This window comes from Cavia porcellus, unplaced genomic scaffold, assembly GCF_034190915.1.
Source record: "Cavia porcellus strain 051 isolate PalLab524CR breed Dunkin Hartley unplaced genomic scaffold, mCavPor4.1 scaffold_14, whole genome shotgun sequence".
NCBI lineage: Eukaryota > Metazoa > Chordata > Mammalia > Rodentia > Caviidae > Cavia > Cavia porcellus.
In genome coordinates, this window is record NW_026947497.1 from 889,946 (window position 1) to 907,561 (window position 17,616).

Here is a 17,616-nt window from a genome sequence, read left to right on the forward strand (position 1 = left end):
TTATTTACCTTTCTTGGTTATTTCAATGTTGGGGAGGAGTCACATAGTGCCAGAGCCAGTTAACAGGTGGATGTGAACACCATGTAATGTTTTAGGAGCCTGCCTTTCTTCAGCAGTGACATTCACCTTGTTTAATCACACCACCAAATGACACAGCAGAGGACTTCAAGAAGGTCAAAGTGAAAGGAATTCTCTGCAACAAGGTTACTGGAAATGTGTCTTTCACTGTAATAAATTTCTAATTTAAATATTCACTATATATTTCAGTCAGCCCTTATGCACAGCACTGTGTACCAGAAATCTTTTATCCACTCTGCATCAGTCTAACTTCTGCATTTGCAAATTGTGATAGTAACAGATAAAACAGGCAAAATCTAAAATTCGCTTCTGTTATTTTCACAATTCAAGTAAGTGTTTTTTGCCTTTTTAAAACTTTTTAAAGTAACTTTGTTGAGACACAATTCACACCCATTAAATTGAACCTTAACAAATTTAAAACAGTATGATTCTAGTGTGGTAACCAAATGAAGTGATCTTCACCACAATCTAATCTCAGAACCAGTTCAACATCCCAGAGTGAACTTTGCAGGCAGTAGCAGTCACTTACATTTGCTTCTCCAATTTTATACCACCACGAGTTTCCTGTTTAGGGATTATTTTGTGTATATGAAAACTTCTTACACATGAAATCATACACTTCATACACAGAGGTACCTTCGTTCACGGACTGAATCCTTTCCACAATTCTGATGGCAAAATTAATTGGTCGAGAAGTAACTCAAATTCATTGATTAGATTCGATGTTGACCTGGTGGGAAACTGGATGGGAAAAGAACCAAATTTCCTCACAAGGTCAACACCGAACCGAATCACTGAATTTGATTTCCTTCTTGTCCAATTTGGTTTATAATCATAACTTTAAGTTCATGAACTGAGTACCACTAGGTAGCTTGAAAGGAAGAATTACCACGTGCTGTACACAATGTGTGGTTTTTGTGATTGTTTTTATCTTTTACAATGTTTATTATTACTACAGGAGCATTCATGGACTTATTACTGTAAGGATATACACTTTCATTTAACTAAGGTACATTGATGGAAACAATGGATGATACAGCAACTCTGTGCTTAACAGTTTGAGAACCTCCAAATTATTTTCTAAAACACATGTACCATTTTAAAATTCCAACTGCAATATGTAAAGATTTCAATTTTGCTACACCTATATATTTTATTTTAATCACCTAGTGAAGCTAATGTAGTATTTGCTTTGATTTTGATTTGCATTGTCCTTAAAACTAATGATACTAAGATATTTTGTATGTCTTTGCTTGAAAAATGTCTATTTATCCCAAAATAGGTCAAAGAACTAAATGTTAAAATAGAGACACTTAACCTGCTGGAAGGTGAAATGTACAAAACTCTTAAAGTCATATGCATAGGGAAGGACTTTCTGAACAGAACCCTAGATGCATGGGAAATAATAGCACTCAGAATAAATAAATGTGATTATATCAACTGTAAAGGCTTCTATGCATCAGAATGAAACAACCAACAGAGTGCAAAAACAATCTGCAGAATGGGAAAAAATGCCAGCTATTCTTTAAACAGAGAACTACTATCTAAAATACATTTTAAAACATTAAAAAATTAGACCCTCCAAGATAAAAGATTAAATTCAAAAAATGGGCATGTTAAACAATAGAACTTCACAGAGGAAGTACAAATGAACAATAAATACATGAGATAAATGTTCAAAACACATGGCCAGGTATAGTCATTGCAAACGACCCCACTCCTCAGTACCAAATTCTGTCTTAGTTGCTTTTAACTTGTGGTTGACACAAAATACCACATGACCAAAGTTGGGAAAGGAAAGATTTCTTTCTTAAAGTTTTTGGAGGTTTCAGTCCATACTCAATTGGCTCCAAGGCAGGGTGGCATGGTGGGGCCACAGTTCATGGCAGCTGCAAACAGCAAAGCAGAAATCAGCAAGAGACGTACCTTATTCCTGCCATTACATTGTACGCTGCCTCTACCCTTATGTGACATAGCACTGAAACCATCTATCCAAGCCCTAGACAAAGAACTAACCACAAATGCATAATGCACATGAGTGAGGCCTGGAGGCCACAGACATAAACCATGACAGCTGCTTTCCTTTAGTTTGAGTATATTCCAAAGAGTGAGACTGCCTGATCATCCATTAGTTTTATTTTTAGTTTTCTGAGAAATTCCCATTTTGTTTTTGGATAATGATTGTAGTAATTTATATTTCTACCAAAAGTGTATAAGATAATTCTTTTTCCTACATTTTCCAAGAATTTGTCAAAATTTTTAGCTATTGATAATATCTATGCTAACCGGGATTAAGTAGTATGTCATTGTAGCACTGCATGTAAATTGTACTTACTTGATAGATGTGTCTTAGTTACTTTTCTCTGACTGCTAGGACAAAATACCTCAAACCCAAAGTTAAATGAGCACAGGTTTATTTAGTTGACAGTTTGTAAAGCTTTTGGTTCATATCTGGCAGGTAGGTGGCATGGTAGCGAGGCAATCATTCTCAGTGGCGGAAGACAGCAAAACAATGAGAGAGGGGGAAGAAATAATCCTCTTTCAGTCCCTTATATTGTATGTGGGCTGCCTGGCTTGGTTGAATATTGTAATCACATCTTTAATCTGCATTGAACCATGAATCAATCACAAACTCAACTCCCTCTGAAAAAGGGGGACTCCCTTTTTCAAACTTAACTCCCTCTGAAAAAGCCTCTCATGATTGCATGAGGCTTTGGGGGGACATCCAGACATAAACCAGAGCACAGTTTCAAGCATTTTTCACATATTTCATGTCCATCTGTATGCCTTTTTTTTTCAGAAATATGTTTTAATATCTTTACCCTTCTTTTACTTGGATTTGTTAAGGTTTGTTGATTAAGTTAGTTCCTTAGATGTTCTGGGTATTCTCTGACAAATGCATGGTTTGCAAATATTTTCTCTTACTCTGTAGGTTATATCTTTGTTCTGTTATTTTTCTGTGCAAAAAAAAAAAAAAACCTCTTAAGAATCAAGAAGAATACATAAAATAAATCTCCAGAAAAGTTTTAAAGGCCTGCAATAATTTCTTCATCATAATTTTGTAGCCTGCTATTGAAAATTTCATAAATCTGTGTTTGTCATTGTTAGATATTTTTGAGGGAGAGTCTTAAAACATCAGAGTTCAGGTCAGGCTGGCCCCAATCTCCAGTGATCTGCCAACCTGAGCCTGCCAAGTGCTGGGATTACAGCTCTGGGCCACCACACCTGGCCAGAAGTTTTCATATATCTTCATTGTTCATTCATTAAGGAATTTTGTACTTAGCATGTAGGCAGCCTCTAGCAATAAGAAAGTGAACATGGGCAAAATAAACTTCATTCTAAAGTAATATAGAGTCAAAACAAAGGAAAAGTCAAATAATATAGACGAGCATACTGATAAAGGCTGTTTGGACACCATAAGAAAGGAAAAAATAAACCTTTAATAATTCATAGAAGAACAGTTTATGCAAGATGAAAGTCATGGAAAGGTTACAGATGGCCAATGAGGCATCACTCAAAACTGTTTTGCAAAAGAATTCATAAAATATTTGTGATTGATAAAGAAAATGGGTCTATTAAAATCAGAGTACAGAAATAAGTGTTTTTAAGTTGGGCATACAGAAGCAAATTTTATCAGAGAGATGAAAGAAACTGAAATCATAGTTAGATTTCTAGAAAAATAAATTAAAGATGAATTGACCAGCACCAGAAATAATTTTTTGAATGGACTGGCTGAAAAAGGTGATTGTGTGAAACATATAGATTAAATTTTCATTTTAAAGGGTGTTGTTTGTGAATCTTTGATATTTCTTGCAATAAAGTCAAGAACATTAAAGAAATGTCGATAACTTCAAAAGAAAAATGTTCCAAATTTTGCTGTCATGTGTTTTTACAAGTTATGTGGTTCTCCTTCTAGTAAAAACAAGGAATCAAATGACATGATACAATGAGATTTAGTTACCCAGAAAAAAATCTGCTACTTTGAATATTCTAACATGAAATTGAAAGTGTTTACAGGAAGTGTAGACTATATTGACTATATTAGATATTTTTGTACTTAATTCTTGCTGTATTTTATTTTTTTCAAATATAGGTCAAATTTATGCACTGAACACATTTTAAGTATATAATTTGACTTGTCTTGATATCTGTACACAATCATACTGTAAAGATATCAACATTTACATCACCTTCAAGAATTTTATTCAGGGCTGGGGATTTAGCTCAGCAGCATAAGCACCTGCCTGGCAAGTGTGAGGTCCTGAGTTCGATCCCCAATACTGCAAAAAAAAAAAAAAAAAAAAAAAAAAAAAAAAAAAGAATTTTATTTTTCCTGTCTTGTCATTACGCATGTATCTATAAGAGCGAACAATCCTATAATTTCTATGACTAGTTTTTGTCTCTTTTGGAATGCCATTTGAGTGTAACAATTCATATATCATCAAATAGTTCTACTATTTTCCTTTTATTTACTGTTGTTTGTGTGAAGCTCTGTAGTTAATTCTTTGTATAATTGAGTAGAATTGAACTGATTACTTTTATTGACTTTGTCTTTTTTACAGTAGATGGGCAGTGGATGATTTAGGGTTTTGTGGCATATAAATGAAAAATTTAAATATTCTTATGTAATTTCTCATATTATTTGGAAAAATACTTAAGATTTAAAGGAAAATGAGTGCATATTTATTCTTATAATGAAATGTCTAAAACTTTTCAATACAATTATGTAATTTTATAATCCTTTCAGAGAACTATGAAAGTATTGGTAGTTTTTCTCTTCAAGGTTTGTTTTTATCAGTGAATTTTCCAGTATCCATTTGGATGATTTTAACTTGACCACTTATTTCCAAGACAGTTAATGATATTAGTTTTCTGATAATGTCTATCTAGTTGCATATTTTTACCATTTTTATGCTTAGTGATGCATTGCCTATGAAATTTTGCTTAATCAGTATTATGGATACAAATGTTATGCTTCTGTGGTATTTAAGTTTATCTTTACTGTTTCATGCAAATATTAAAGTTCACACCCTCCATGTATTTATCCAGTTATTCTGCACTCTCTGTTGAAAATACATTAAATTTCGTATTGAATTCCCTTGGTATCTTCGCCAAATAATTCATAATGATATGTATTTCTACTTTTGAACATTCTACTTTGTTCCATTGATTATTATTCTATTTTATCAATTCTTTACTCATTTAAATTGTTGTATTTAAATGAGTTTCAAAATAAGTTAGTAGTACTATATATTTCTAGTTTGGTTCTCCTCTCAATATACATATCTATGTCATAAAATTTTATTCAGCTAGTTTGTATTTCCATATTAATTTTCCAATCAACTAAATTAATTTCATGTACCCTAACTTTTCTTATCAAGTTTTAGTTTATTTTGTTAAATCTTCACATTAATTAGGTAAGAAATTACATCTCCTCTCTCTAACAGACTTTTATGTTGTCTTCCCATTAATCCACCTGATTTATTTACTTAAGACAATTCCTTTCAACAAGTTTTGAAGCTTTAAACTTAGCAAACTTGCACATCTTCCTTCATACTTGTGTTTGTTTTTAAAAATTTATTTACACTACTTGATTTACTAAAACAATGAATTGTAAATATTCAGATTATAAAACCAATAAATCTGTCCCTAGAAGAAGAAAAACATTGGAAATTCTATTAAAGAGAGTAGTCTTAGTGACAAATTTCTTCATCGGATTGTAATAATTAATGTCACATAATGTTGAAGGTATATCAAATAAAAGCCTTATGTATTATGTGATTATGGATGAGCTCATAGATCTTCAAATAACAAAAATTGCCCTCTATGTAAATTGTGTGTGTGTGTTCCACACGTAAGTATTATTCCAACTTTGATTATCATAGTTAGAGAAGACCTCAATAGAGAAGATGAGTCAAAATGGTTCTTTTTCGAAATACAGCTGTATTTTAAGGAAAATCACTCTTCGGAAATACAGATTGAATGGAAATGTGATGCACTTTGTACTTTGCTGAAGTTAGTTGTTAAGGGATGGTAGATAATTCTCAAAACTTTTTAGAGCTGTTGGTAGTGACTATATATATGCATATAGCTGATCCTACCATTAGATAACCTGACATTGATGTCAATAAAGAGGAAATTTAAATGTCAGTTAATCCAAAGTAAACATTGCAGTAATATATATTTTATATTTGAATTGTTCAAAATATTTTATTTTGGGAGGAAAGGCCATGAATTTAAGAATAATATTTCACAGTTCTTGGGGGGGCAGTATTAGAGAACTCAATCACAGAGAATTTGGCAATAGGACTTCATATGGTTTAGAGAGGAAATAGGTAACATGTCACACTGTGTATTTAGAATTATCATCTATAAAGTAGGACAAGTCTTTTTAATAGATTTCCTTACTTGCCACTATCAAAATACACTCATTCTTCTAGAATTGAACACAACCAAGCATCTGCTAGAGCACTAAACATATTTTTTGGTGTGTGAAAAAAGAAAATAAATCCTTAAAATCTTAGTTCAGATTTTGTAACCTTTTATTTTAAACCACAGAATAAAAGTTTTGCATGTCTAAGTGAGAAACTTTTAGTCTGTGAAAGTAAAGGGGTTTTTGCTTCATAGTTATAATTTGTAGACAATAACATGAAGAAGGATGAAGAATATTTGCACGTTAGATATCTTACATGTATAAAATATTATACAATTAAATTTAGGGTAAATATTAGTTTAAATTCTACTCAGCATCTATTACTTTTAGTGTTCAAGAGACTATGACTAGTTTTACATTCTTGCATTTAACTCTAAGATGTTTTGTGTTTCTTTATTTTTTCTCAAGCCTCTATTTCTTCAATTATTTGTCCTAAATGTATTATAGATCTTTTCTGTGCATTTTGTTTTTTGTGGCATTTTATTATGGTACTTAATTAACTAAGAAATATTAATTTCATTTTATCTTCTCTCCTGTGTTTAAGTGACTTGATGTCAGTTATCAGAAATACCATTTTCTGCTATTGTGAGGTTAACCTGCATGCCTTTCTAGGAATACGAATTTTGTGATTCTAACATTAACTTCCAGGAAGCAATGCAATGCAAATTTTCCTTGACAAGTGAGAAATAGCTTCACAATTTTTGAGTCCATATTCAATCCATCATTTTAAATTGCCTGACAAAACTGTCAAGAACGTTCTGCTATTCAATAAGAATGATAATTATGTTAAGATACCTTGATTTATTATACATAATGAGTAATCAAACAAAACTACTAAAGGTTAGATAAGATGAATAATTTAAGTTATTCATCGACAATTCAGAGACCTTGAAAAGGATTACAAGTAACATTAACTTCCTTCTCAGTAGAAACTATTATTTTTTTATTATTTATTTGTTTGGATTTTTGACAGTGAGGCTCTCTCCTGGCTCAGATTGGCCTTGAATTCATAATGTAACACAGGCTGCTCTTGAAGTTTTGATTCTTCTGCCGCAACCTTCTAAATGCTGGGATAAGAAGAGAACAAGTCTTTTTATTTTTAATTATTATATTTTAGTTTTTAGTTTAAAAACTGATTTTTAAATTTTGCTATACATGTGTTATCTGCTTTTGTATGGGACCCCTGGTGGACTCTGAGGTTTTGAGAAATTGTGCAAAACACTGAGCTTGAGAATTATATTATATCAAGCAATGATTATAGTGTGAAGATGAAGTATTTTTTATTTTAAAGAGGGTAAAACAAAACAGAGCAAAACAGAACAAAGCAAATCAGAAGAAAACAATGTAAGTGACCCAGGATTTCAAAGCAAGACAACAGGAGATCAACAGTGGCTACCATAATGTCTCTTAGTTTCTTCTAAAGAATTGTCTATATCTTCACACACAATGAATTCATACAAAACAAAAAAAGTATTAAACTGATCAGGACAGAGTAATGAAGGCACTACAGGACTTCAAAACCAGACAATAGGAAAACCAACAATGGCTGCCATAGTGTTTCTTATTCTCTTCAAAATAGCTATCCGTACCTTCATGTGTGTTGAAATTAAACAATGCAAAACAGGCTAAAACCACTCTAAAAAAAGAATAAAAGCAATACTGGATTTCACAATATGATGATAGGAAATCAGCAATGGATACCATAATGTCTCTTTTTCTTCAAAGTAGCTGTTCATATCATCACATATAATACAATCAATTCTCATAAACTGATTAGAAGTTCTAGGTGTGTATAAGACTCTACATGTATGTTTATCCTTTCTGCATTCAAGGGAAAAAAACAATACAAAACAAAGCAAATTGCTAGGAAAACAAGAAGCAAAAATGACAAATAAATAAAAATAGCAAAGACCCCAAAACATTGACCATATAGGCCTTCAAAACAAGGTGGCAGGAACATAACTAAGGTTATTATTTTACATAGTGATCTTCAAAATAGTTCCTCAGATCACTAGACACAACCAGGCAAAATTGTTCCAGTCCTATGAATGTTAACTGTTTTGTTCCACGAACTTATAGAATTTGTGGCACAATCATCTTAGGTATCTTAACTATGTTTATAAAATTTAGATGAAGTAAATTTAAAACTACTTTCAGACTTAAGGGAGGGGGACTACACAGGGATGTTAAAGATGGATTCACGTGAGATCAGTGCTGAGTCAACACCACAAAGGGCCTTGAGTTGTTAGTAATAGTCCTAAAGGAACCTCTTCTGAGAAGAGATTTCAGAAGATTCAGCACTGAGATGCATTGGTAGCTGGGAGAGAATTTTACCGAGAGGAAACCTGTTTTATGTTAAGCTGTGCTCTGGAATAGGGATACATTTCAGGAGAAAGCAAGGTAAGTGATCTGTAGGTATTTGAAAAATACATAAAAAGCTTAGATTGAGAATTAAAAGGAAAGAAAAAAAGGAACAAGCCATGCTGAAGGTCCTATGAATTTCAAGCTGACCCTATGATATTTCTCTAACAGTTTTCTATTGGAAGCACACAAAATGAAACAAAAATAAATAAATAACAGAAAAAAATCGACATTTCAATACGTCTGTGAAAACAAAACAGATACTGAAATATCTATCAAATTTTGTTTTTCTCATTTTTGAGAGTTTCAATAATTTGAATTTTAGATCCATATTAAAATTCTTTAATAAACCAAATGAATTTTCAACATTCATTATCTGATTTGTGTTAATATTCCCCCAACAAAGTATACGTTAAAGATAACTCACTAAAATAAAGTAAATCAAGTGTAGTGCCGTAGGTTTACTACTACGCGACAATTCTCTTTCCTAGACAATAAATCATATATGAATATTTTTGTTCTAAAACAATTAGTGAAACACTCCAGTGCAATTATAAAGCATAAGATTAGTTCCAACAGTCTTATTGAATATTGAAAGTGTTGTAATGATTAAAATTATGAGAACTTTCTTTGCAATAATTAATGGATTGTTTACTAGACAATAAAATAAAGTCTAAAAATGGGTAATATTTATCTCTCTAACTAGAATTAATAGGGTTGAATATTTACTTGATGACCATGATGTGTGTGTAATGAGTTTTTTAAAAAATTTGAATCAGTATGTACAATGAAGTTGTGAGCCAGATATATATATATATATATATTGCTATTATTATTCAATAATAACTTAAAATTAATAACATTACAAATGACTTTGTGTTTCCTACTAGTAATTACAGTTTTGCCAAATGACTATAGAAATTCTTATCCTGTGCCTCACACATTTTCATATTTCATGACCAAAATGAATGCCTTCAGATTATAAATTTATTGAGGGAAAAGATTATGTTCTTTGTGGGAAGCCGCCTATGAATGGCGCCCATTTCCTGCTTCCGGGTTCTTCCCGGCCTGAACAAGCCCGCCAAATTGTCATATCTGCCCAGTTACCCGTGACGCTAGCCTATCAGCTTGTTAGGCGCGCTTCTCTGTGATTGGATACTGCTTCCCCTTATAAGAGGTTGTTCCTGCCCCCAACGGCGGAAGAGGAACCAACGTTGAGGGTGGCGGACCTTGTTAGGTCCGGTTCGCTGTACGTAATAAAGTTTGAGAGCTGATCCTGCTCGAGTTTGGTCTCCTGTCTCCCGCGGCTCCGGTCAGTTCTTGTATATTCACATGTGCTAGAAATAAATATTTAATGCCTAGCATATAAACCCTCTACAAAGTAGTGATGGAAATTCATATCATGATTTTCTTTTTTGCACAAAATGCACACTTCGCCAATTAAAATTAATAATATTTATACGATTGTTAAGATTTATCAAGTAACTGGGTTATTTTAGCAAATCAGGAATCTTGTTCTTATGTACCTTATGCTTTAAATAAGGCCTGGGAAAAACCTCAGCGAGAAGACATGTACATTCCTATGTGCTAGTGATCCCAGTTTAATTATCTTTGTAAAGTAGTCTCTGATGCTTTCTGAGTGAAAGTGATCACCTTTGATAAATTAATACTACTTGGGATTTCCTCATTTCTATGGAGCAAGATTCGCCCAGTTAATCCTTTAGTGCTGTTGCTTTTGCTGCCCAGAGCCAGCCAACCAAGAAAAATCATGAAAGAAAAAAAGCATTACTTTTCTACTCAAAGTGAGTAGACGAGAAAAGAGTTAGAGCACAAATGGACTATGGAAGGAACCATGCATGAAGATAGGTTACACAGAATATTCATTGCACGGGTGTAGCAGCCATCCGCTCTGAGCGATGTATCACTGAGAAGGCATTTAAATAAGGACTAGAAAATGACATCAAATTCCTATGAATCCGCTGAAAAGTCCTTACTAATACTACTACTGAAAAGTCCTTACTGAAGAACAGCAAGAAACTATGAACATCATGTGACTGGATTAACTTCATCTTCCTCCACCTTATTGCCTGGAAATTATCACGTATTCAATTAATACATGCTTAGTACATATAGGACTCAGTTATGTCAGTGTTGGTGTCTAGCATGGCACTGGCATTATCCGTATGCAGAGATAAAATGTTAATAAAATAAAGGAGCAACAGTCATGCAATTTTCGAAGCCTCAGGTTATATACAGATTTACAGCTGATATGGAATTATTAGAATCATAGAAGTCCAGAGATTTAGCTCAGCAGTGTAAGCACTTGCCTGACAAGTGTGAGGTCATGAGTTTGATTCCCAGTACAAAAAAAGTCATATAAATTGCAGATCATATAACCTATGCCATTATTTTAAATTCCTAGATATTTTAAAGGACACTTAATTAGGATATTATTTATTAATTAAGGAATATAATAACTATTTTCAGATGTGGAAAGGACTCCAAATTGAACGAAAAATTAAAACAAGAAATAGTGATTAAAATGAGATAGGATTCTGTCTTTCAACATAAAAACAAGATTTGCTCCAAACTGGAGGTTCACTTTTCTTTTTATGAGTGTAGTAGGCTAGATAACTTACAAATACTTTGAAAGGCTTCAAATATTTAAGGACACATAGTTGCTAAGTACTTCAGTAGTGAAATAATACATTAAAAAAATCTAGTACCAACCAGTAATTAACAACAAGACATCATAATAGGTAGTGCTGATTTAATACCATCTTGTTTTGAAGTCACATCAAGCTTTTGTCTGTCTCCATCGGTCTTAACAGGTTGTATCTTATTGGATTTTATTATATGTGATAATATAAACAAAAACTTTTATAGACAAGGAGATTATACAGAAACCATTGTTCATTTTCTATTAGTTGATTCTAAATACCCTGTAATACGGTCATTCTCTTGAACGGTTTTACGTTGTCTTGATATGTTTGATGCTACAGTATACGAAGTTATACTCAAAGATTTCAAAGAAAGAGACACTATGGTAACTACTTCTATGTCGGGATTATCTTGTGGTGAAACACTATTTTGCTTAAATGGTTATGTTTTGACCTGTGCTATTTTGTTGTTATGCCCTCTTTTATCTCAATCTCCTTTTTTATTATTTATTTTTTTCATTTTTATCCTTTTAATTAAGGGAAAAATAAAAAAATAGCAGGATATATTATAGTAACTCACTTTGATTTCCTGTTAACTTGATTTGAAACCCTGTATTGCTCTCACCATCTTGTTTTCACTGATTTTCCTCTATTCTATTATGCTTGATAGTACCAAGTTCGAAAGTATAGGCAACAACTATGAAGACAATAAGATTCATTATGACGCCCATTCTGGTTGACTATTATCTTCTTTTGAAGTCCTGTAATGTCTCCAATGTTTTGGTTTTATTGGTTTTGTTCTTTACTGTTTTGTTTGATTTTATTATAACTGATGACATAGGCAATTCTTTTTAAGATAGCAAGAGGCATTATGGTAACCATTGTTGACCACCTTGTATTTTGTTTTTACATTATGTATTATATCCATCCTTTTGATCTGACTGACTCTGTTTTGTTATGTCACATCTGGTTTTACTCTCTTCAAAAAAAAGTAATAAGAACAGTGGGTGTAATGAAACCCAAAATGTGTAATTGTCATTGTACAAAAGAAAGGAAAAGAAAGTTCTCTAAAAGATATAACTGCATATATATTTAAGTGTAAGATAGATAGCCATATTACTGAGTTTTGTTGGATCACTGAACAGAACTGTTTGCAGTCTCACTTTTTGAATGTCCACTCTATATGCTTTAATTTTGTAACTTGAACAACTATTTCTAAGATGACAATATGTAATTAACTAGTGATTTCCTACTGCTTATTTTTTCTGAAATTCTGTATAACTTGTACCCTTTTTCTGTTTTTTCTTTTTTCTCCTTAAATAAAATTTTAAAAAAACAATGGTGAACAACATGAAAGTGTACAATAATTGCATGTAAAATCATCAAATGCTATCTATTGCATTGATATCAAGTATCACAATAACAAAAATATATTTAGCCAAATACAATAGCTTACTGAGATATCATTTCTGAATACCATGTTCAGTATTGATATATTCTATAGACCTGAGAATAGTATTAACAGCCTTGTATGGTTGATTCCAAGTGATTATTTTATGTCCAATAATAGAGAGTAATTTCTGATAATGCCACTATTAGATGAATTTATTCTTTGTTACTTTGAGCTATAAAATAATAGGATTTATCTAGCCACAGAATCATCTATAATCTCTTTGTAGAGAAAAAGTCAGTATTTCCAGTCTTTCCCAATTATCAAAGAATACCCCAAAAGAATCTTTATGGTTACTGAGACCATGGCCTAAGGCTTCTCAGATTTTTGTTCATTTATGTATTGCAATACAGATTTGTGGGTCAGGATGCTCAGGCTGAGTTAGACACACAGTTCCTTCTTTCTTTCTGTTTCTTTCTTTTTTTGTTTGTATTTCTCTTGCTCTCTCTCTTTGCAATTTTTATTGTGAATGAACAAAAACAATGAAGATACCACAAAACTTATTAAAAAGGTTGAAAGGGTTATAGAAATGGCTCCTTACATGTCTTCCTTATGTTTTAAAGACATATCTTGTTGCTGGCTGATGTTTTCATTTCCTTTTTTTGTGTGAGATAATTTTTCCACGAATAAAATGATATTATCCTCAATAATACTGACTTACTTTATTTAAAAAGAAAATTTAATAACAAAATGAGCATTACCTTCAAAGTAGTTACTCAAAGTACAAGACAAAGAAAAAAACAGATTCTCTTCTCTAAAAAAGAAACAAATAATAGCACAAAAGTTGGCTTTCAATGAACTAAGAGAAACTAGTATTATTAAAACAAATTAGTATAGATATTAAAATATTTTTGAAACAATGGAAGAGGTAATTTGGGGACTATTTTGAACTGCTCCTTTTAACTAACCGAAACCAAACAGATCATTTAATTATTTTCTAACTTGCCAGCCAGTTCCCCAGGATTTTTGTAAGTCACGTGCACTCTGAAGGCCTCCTATTTAAATGTTGCTTTTATAGAGAAACAAAGATGAAAATACACACTTACTTGCTTACAATGCCACACTGAAATAAATTTGAGTAATCAGTCAGAAATTTTCCAGCCTCAGAAAATTCCAAGCCAAAGTGAAAGTCTGATGCTGTTTTGGAAATTAAAGTTGTATTTAATATACTTGTTCACATGAAGCAATCTTTATATTTTTCTTGCTAACTTCTATACTTGGTTAGGATATAAAACAAAATACTTAGTAATAGAACATTCAATTAGACAGAGTGTAGCTATTTCTTAATTTAAGAATATCATCTATGGAGAAGTAAAAGTATTTTGAAATATAAACTGCTTTTAATGCATTAATATGTGTGCCAATATGAAATTTAGCCTCTCAAAACAGTTCCTCTCACAAAAATTAATGTTAAAACTATTGAGTGCCTCATATTGGGCTCACCTACATATTTATGCAAACAAAAGTGAACACCAGGTATATAAAATTAGAATGCTATGTATAATGCTAGTTGCTACCAAGTCATTGTTTATATCTGATAATTTGTAGCTTGAACATTTTTTCAAGCTGTAAACTGACCATATTTAGAATTTATTTTTCTTTTGATGGTTGAGTCATACTTATTAATTTCAAATCTTCTGTATTTGTCTTCAGTCATAGTTAAAATTATTTATTGTTATTAATGTATTTAAAATACATAATAAACTACATTTATCTAGAGAAATCAGTTCCTTTAACCATAGCAGCACAATAATTTTTTAAGTTGCCTAGACTGAACCCAGACTTGCATTCCTCCTGCCTCAGCCTCCCTAAGTGCTGGCAATTAATCCTGTGTCACCATGCCCAGCTAGCATTAGTTATTAGACACCATTTTATATATGGATGACTCTCAAATTGCAATCCTTTCCTGAAAATAAAACCAAGGGTTAAATTAATTTTTGCTCCAGAAGATATAGTTGTTTTATTTTCAGAGAATGTCTTGTTTTTTCATATAGAGCAATCTACACCTAGGCATCTATAAAAATCTACGTTTACCCAAATACAGCCATGTCATTCCTTCTGGAACATCACTGTAATTCTGCAAACCTTGCATTCTGACCTGAATTTCTTGTAAATCTACTTCCTGTAGAACCACTGGCCCCAATCTCTCCTGTCCAGAAATAGAGCTCTCTTTAAATGAGCATTTATTTATGTTTATTTGTGCCAGGGATTGAACTCACGACCTTGTACTTGCAGGGCAGAGCACTTAAGCATCTGAGTGAAACCCTCGGCCCTAAACGGGCACTTCTTGTCCATGCAGTCTGCTCCTAGTACATTAGCAACTCAGAGGTCACTGAATTTTATCTCATGGTTTCTTTATGACCTCTTTCAGGCTGGCTTCAAGAAATTTCCATTCAATCAAGTGTTAGTTGAAGATGTAGAGAAAGGAGTGGAAAAAAAATGTTGACAGGATGGTGGTCCACACAAAGGTGATGAAAAATTGCAGGTGACAAAATCCATAAAGTGCTTGTGTCACACAAGTGCATTAAGTTTGCCTATTACAACACACAATGTACTAAATCAAGAAGATTCGTAGTAAACACAGCTATGTGTCTGATCCTCGTCAAGTGCATTGTGGATATTTACAGATAATTACAATTCATATTTCCCTTTAAGTATTAATGTAACTGATGTTTTTCTTTATAAATTAGTATGAAATTTATAATTCAATATGTGGTGTATTACATGTTGCAGCATTTGTGCTAAATGTGACCATCTGGTCAATAATATTAACCAGGACTTATTTTTGGTGCAGGACTTAACCTTTCAAACATTCTCCAAAATGATGCTGGGGCTTATTTTCCAGTTAACTCTTATTTTCAGGGAAATAAGTTATAGCTCTGGTTTTCTCCATCTACTCACGTTGATATAGATATATAACAGCTGGAGACATCTAACAGACATCTAACAGATGTAGATATCTAACAGATGGAGACATCTCAGCCAGCACGTGGAAATGAAACTCCTGATTTGTTTTTCCAAATGTTCTGCTCTCCAGTCTACCTCATTTTCTAAAGGCTAATTGACCTGTTTAGTGTCAATGCCATGAGCTCTGTAATTACCATCGCATCTCTCTTCCCCGGCAACTTCTATTCAGTTTTTTTAGCTAATTATATCTTTATTTCCAGAATATATTCAAGACAATTCTTTAAGGCAATTGCTGTCATCACCATGGTCCATGCTTCCTCACTTTTTGTCCAGTTTATTGTAGTTATCTACATTTTTAAAAGTGTCTTTTAATGTACTCTCAGAATACTGGCCATTTGAAATACAAGTGTAATCATATCATTCTTTGCTGAAAACCCTCCTTCCGCCCCTCTGAACCTGGCTCAGGTGAGCATCTGTTCTCTTCCTGTCTTTACAGTTGACCCTCATTCGCTTCATTGTTTGTACCCCATTTACAGTGGTTTTCGTGGCAATGTTTAAAATCTCTAATAATTATTTCTTTCTTTAATTGACTTTGCTCTTTTCTTCAACTTTAATATTCTATCATATTCTTTAGAGTTTGACTCGGTTGTTACATCATTAAAGATACCTTTCCTCAGCATTGTACTTAAAATATCAATCCCTGCACACTCCTTGTGCTTCTTATTTGATTTAGATTTTCGCTATATTCTACAATTTCTGCTATAGTATCACATGGCCTATTACATTTAGCTTTTTCTACCATCTCTATTAAGAATATAAACTCTAAGAGGCAAGATCACATTTTACTCATTATTGTATCTGCTGCCAACCAAGCTGCAGAAACCCAATGAGTTTTGAATAATGAATTGGGAATAATTATTTTTCAAAAGTAATTACCCAAGAGGAGGAAGAAAAGCAGCCACTGATCAATTTATTTCTTAGTATATTTTAATTTTTATTTCACTATTTATACCATAAAATGTATTTTTCTTTGATAATCTTTCTCTTTGTTTTGACAGAATTTACAAAAATGCAACAATCATCTTTGATACATAAATTGAACAAGTTTTGACCTTTTCCTGACCTAAATCTTTTAATCAGTCTAGTTTCCAATATTACAATCTATCACATTAGATGTTTTATGGAGATATATTGAAATCGTTTGTATTTTTATCATTCTGTTTGTGTATCTTAAGTAATGAATTTCCTGAAATATATAAACATTCTTTTTGCACATTTATTCTTGTGCATCATATTTTGTGTAAAGTCAATGTGAGTGAAGCAAGAGTCTATGCACTAATTTTTTTTTATTTGAAGAGAAAGAAACAAAAAACCATGGAGAAAAAAGGGTAGAAATAATACAGAATTACAGAACAATAAACAGTAAGAAATCTCCAATTGATAAGTTAAATATTGTCATCTTAGAAATAATTGTTCAGGTTACAAAATTGAAGTATGTAAAGTGACATTCAAATAGTGACACTGCCAACAGTTCTGCTCAATGATCTAACAAAAACTTAGTAATATGGTTATCAGTCCTTCATACATGATTTTATCTTAAAGAGGGTAAGATTAAACATATCAAAACAGAACAAAACAGTTCATAAAGAAACAATTTAAAGAAACACAAATTTCAAAGCAAGTCCACTGGAGATCTTCACTGTCTATCTTATTGGCTCTAGTTTTTT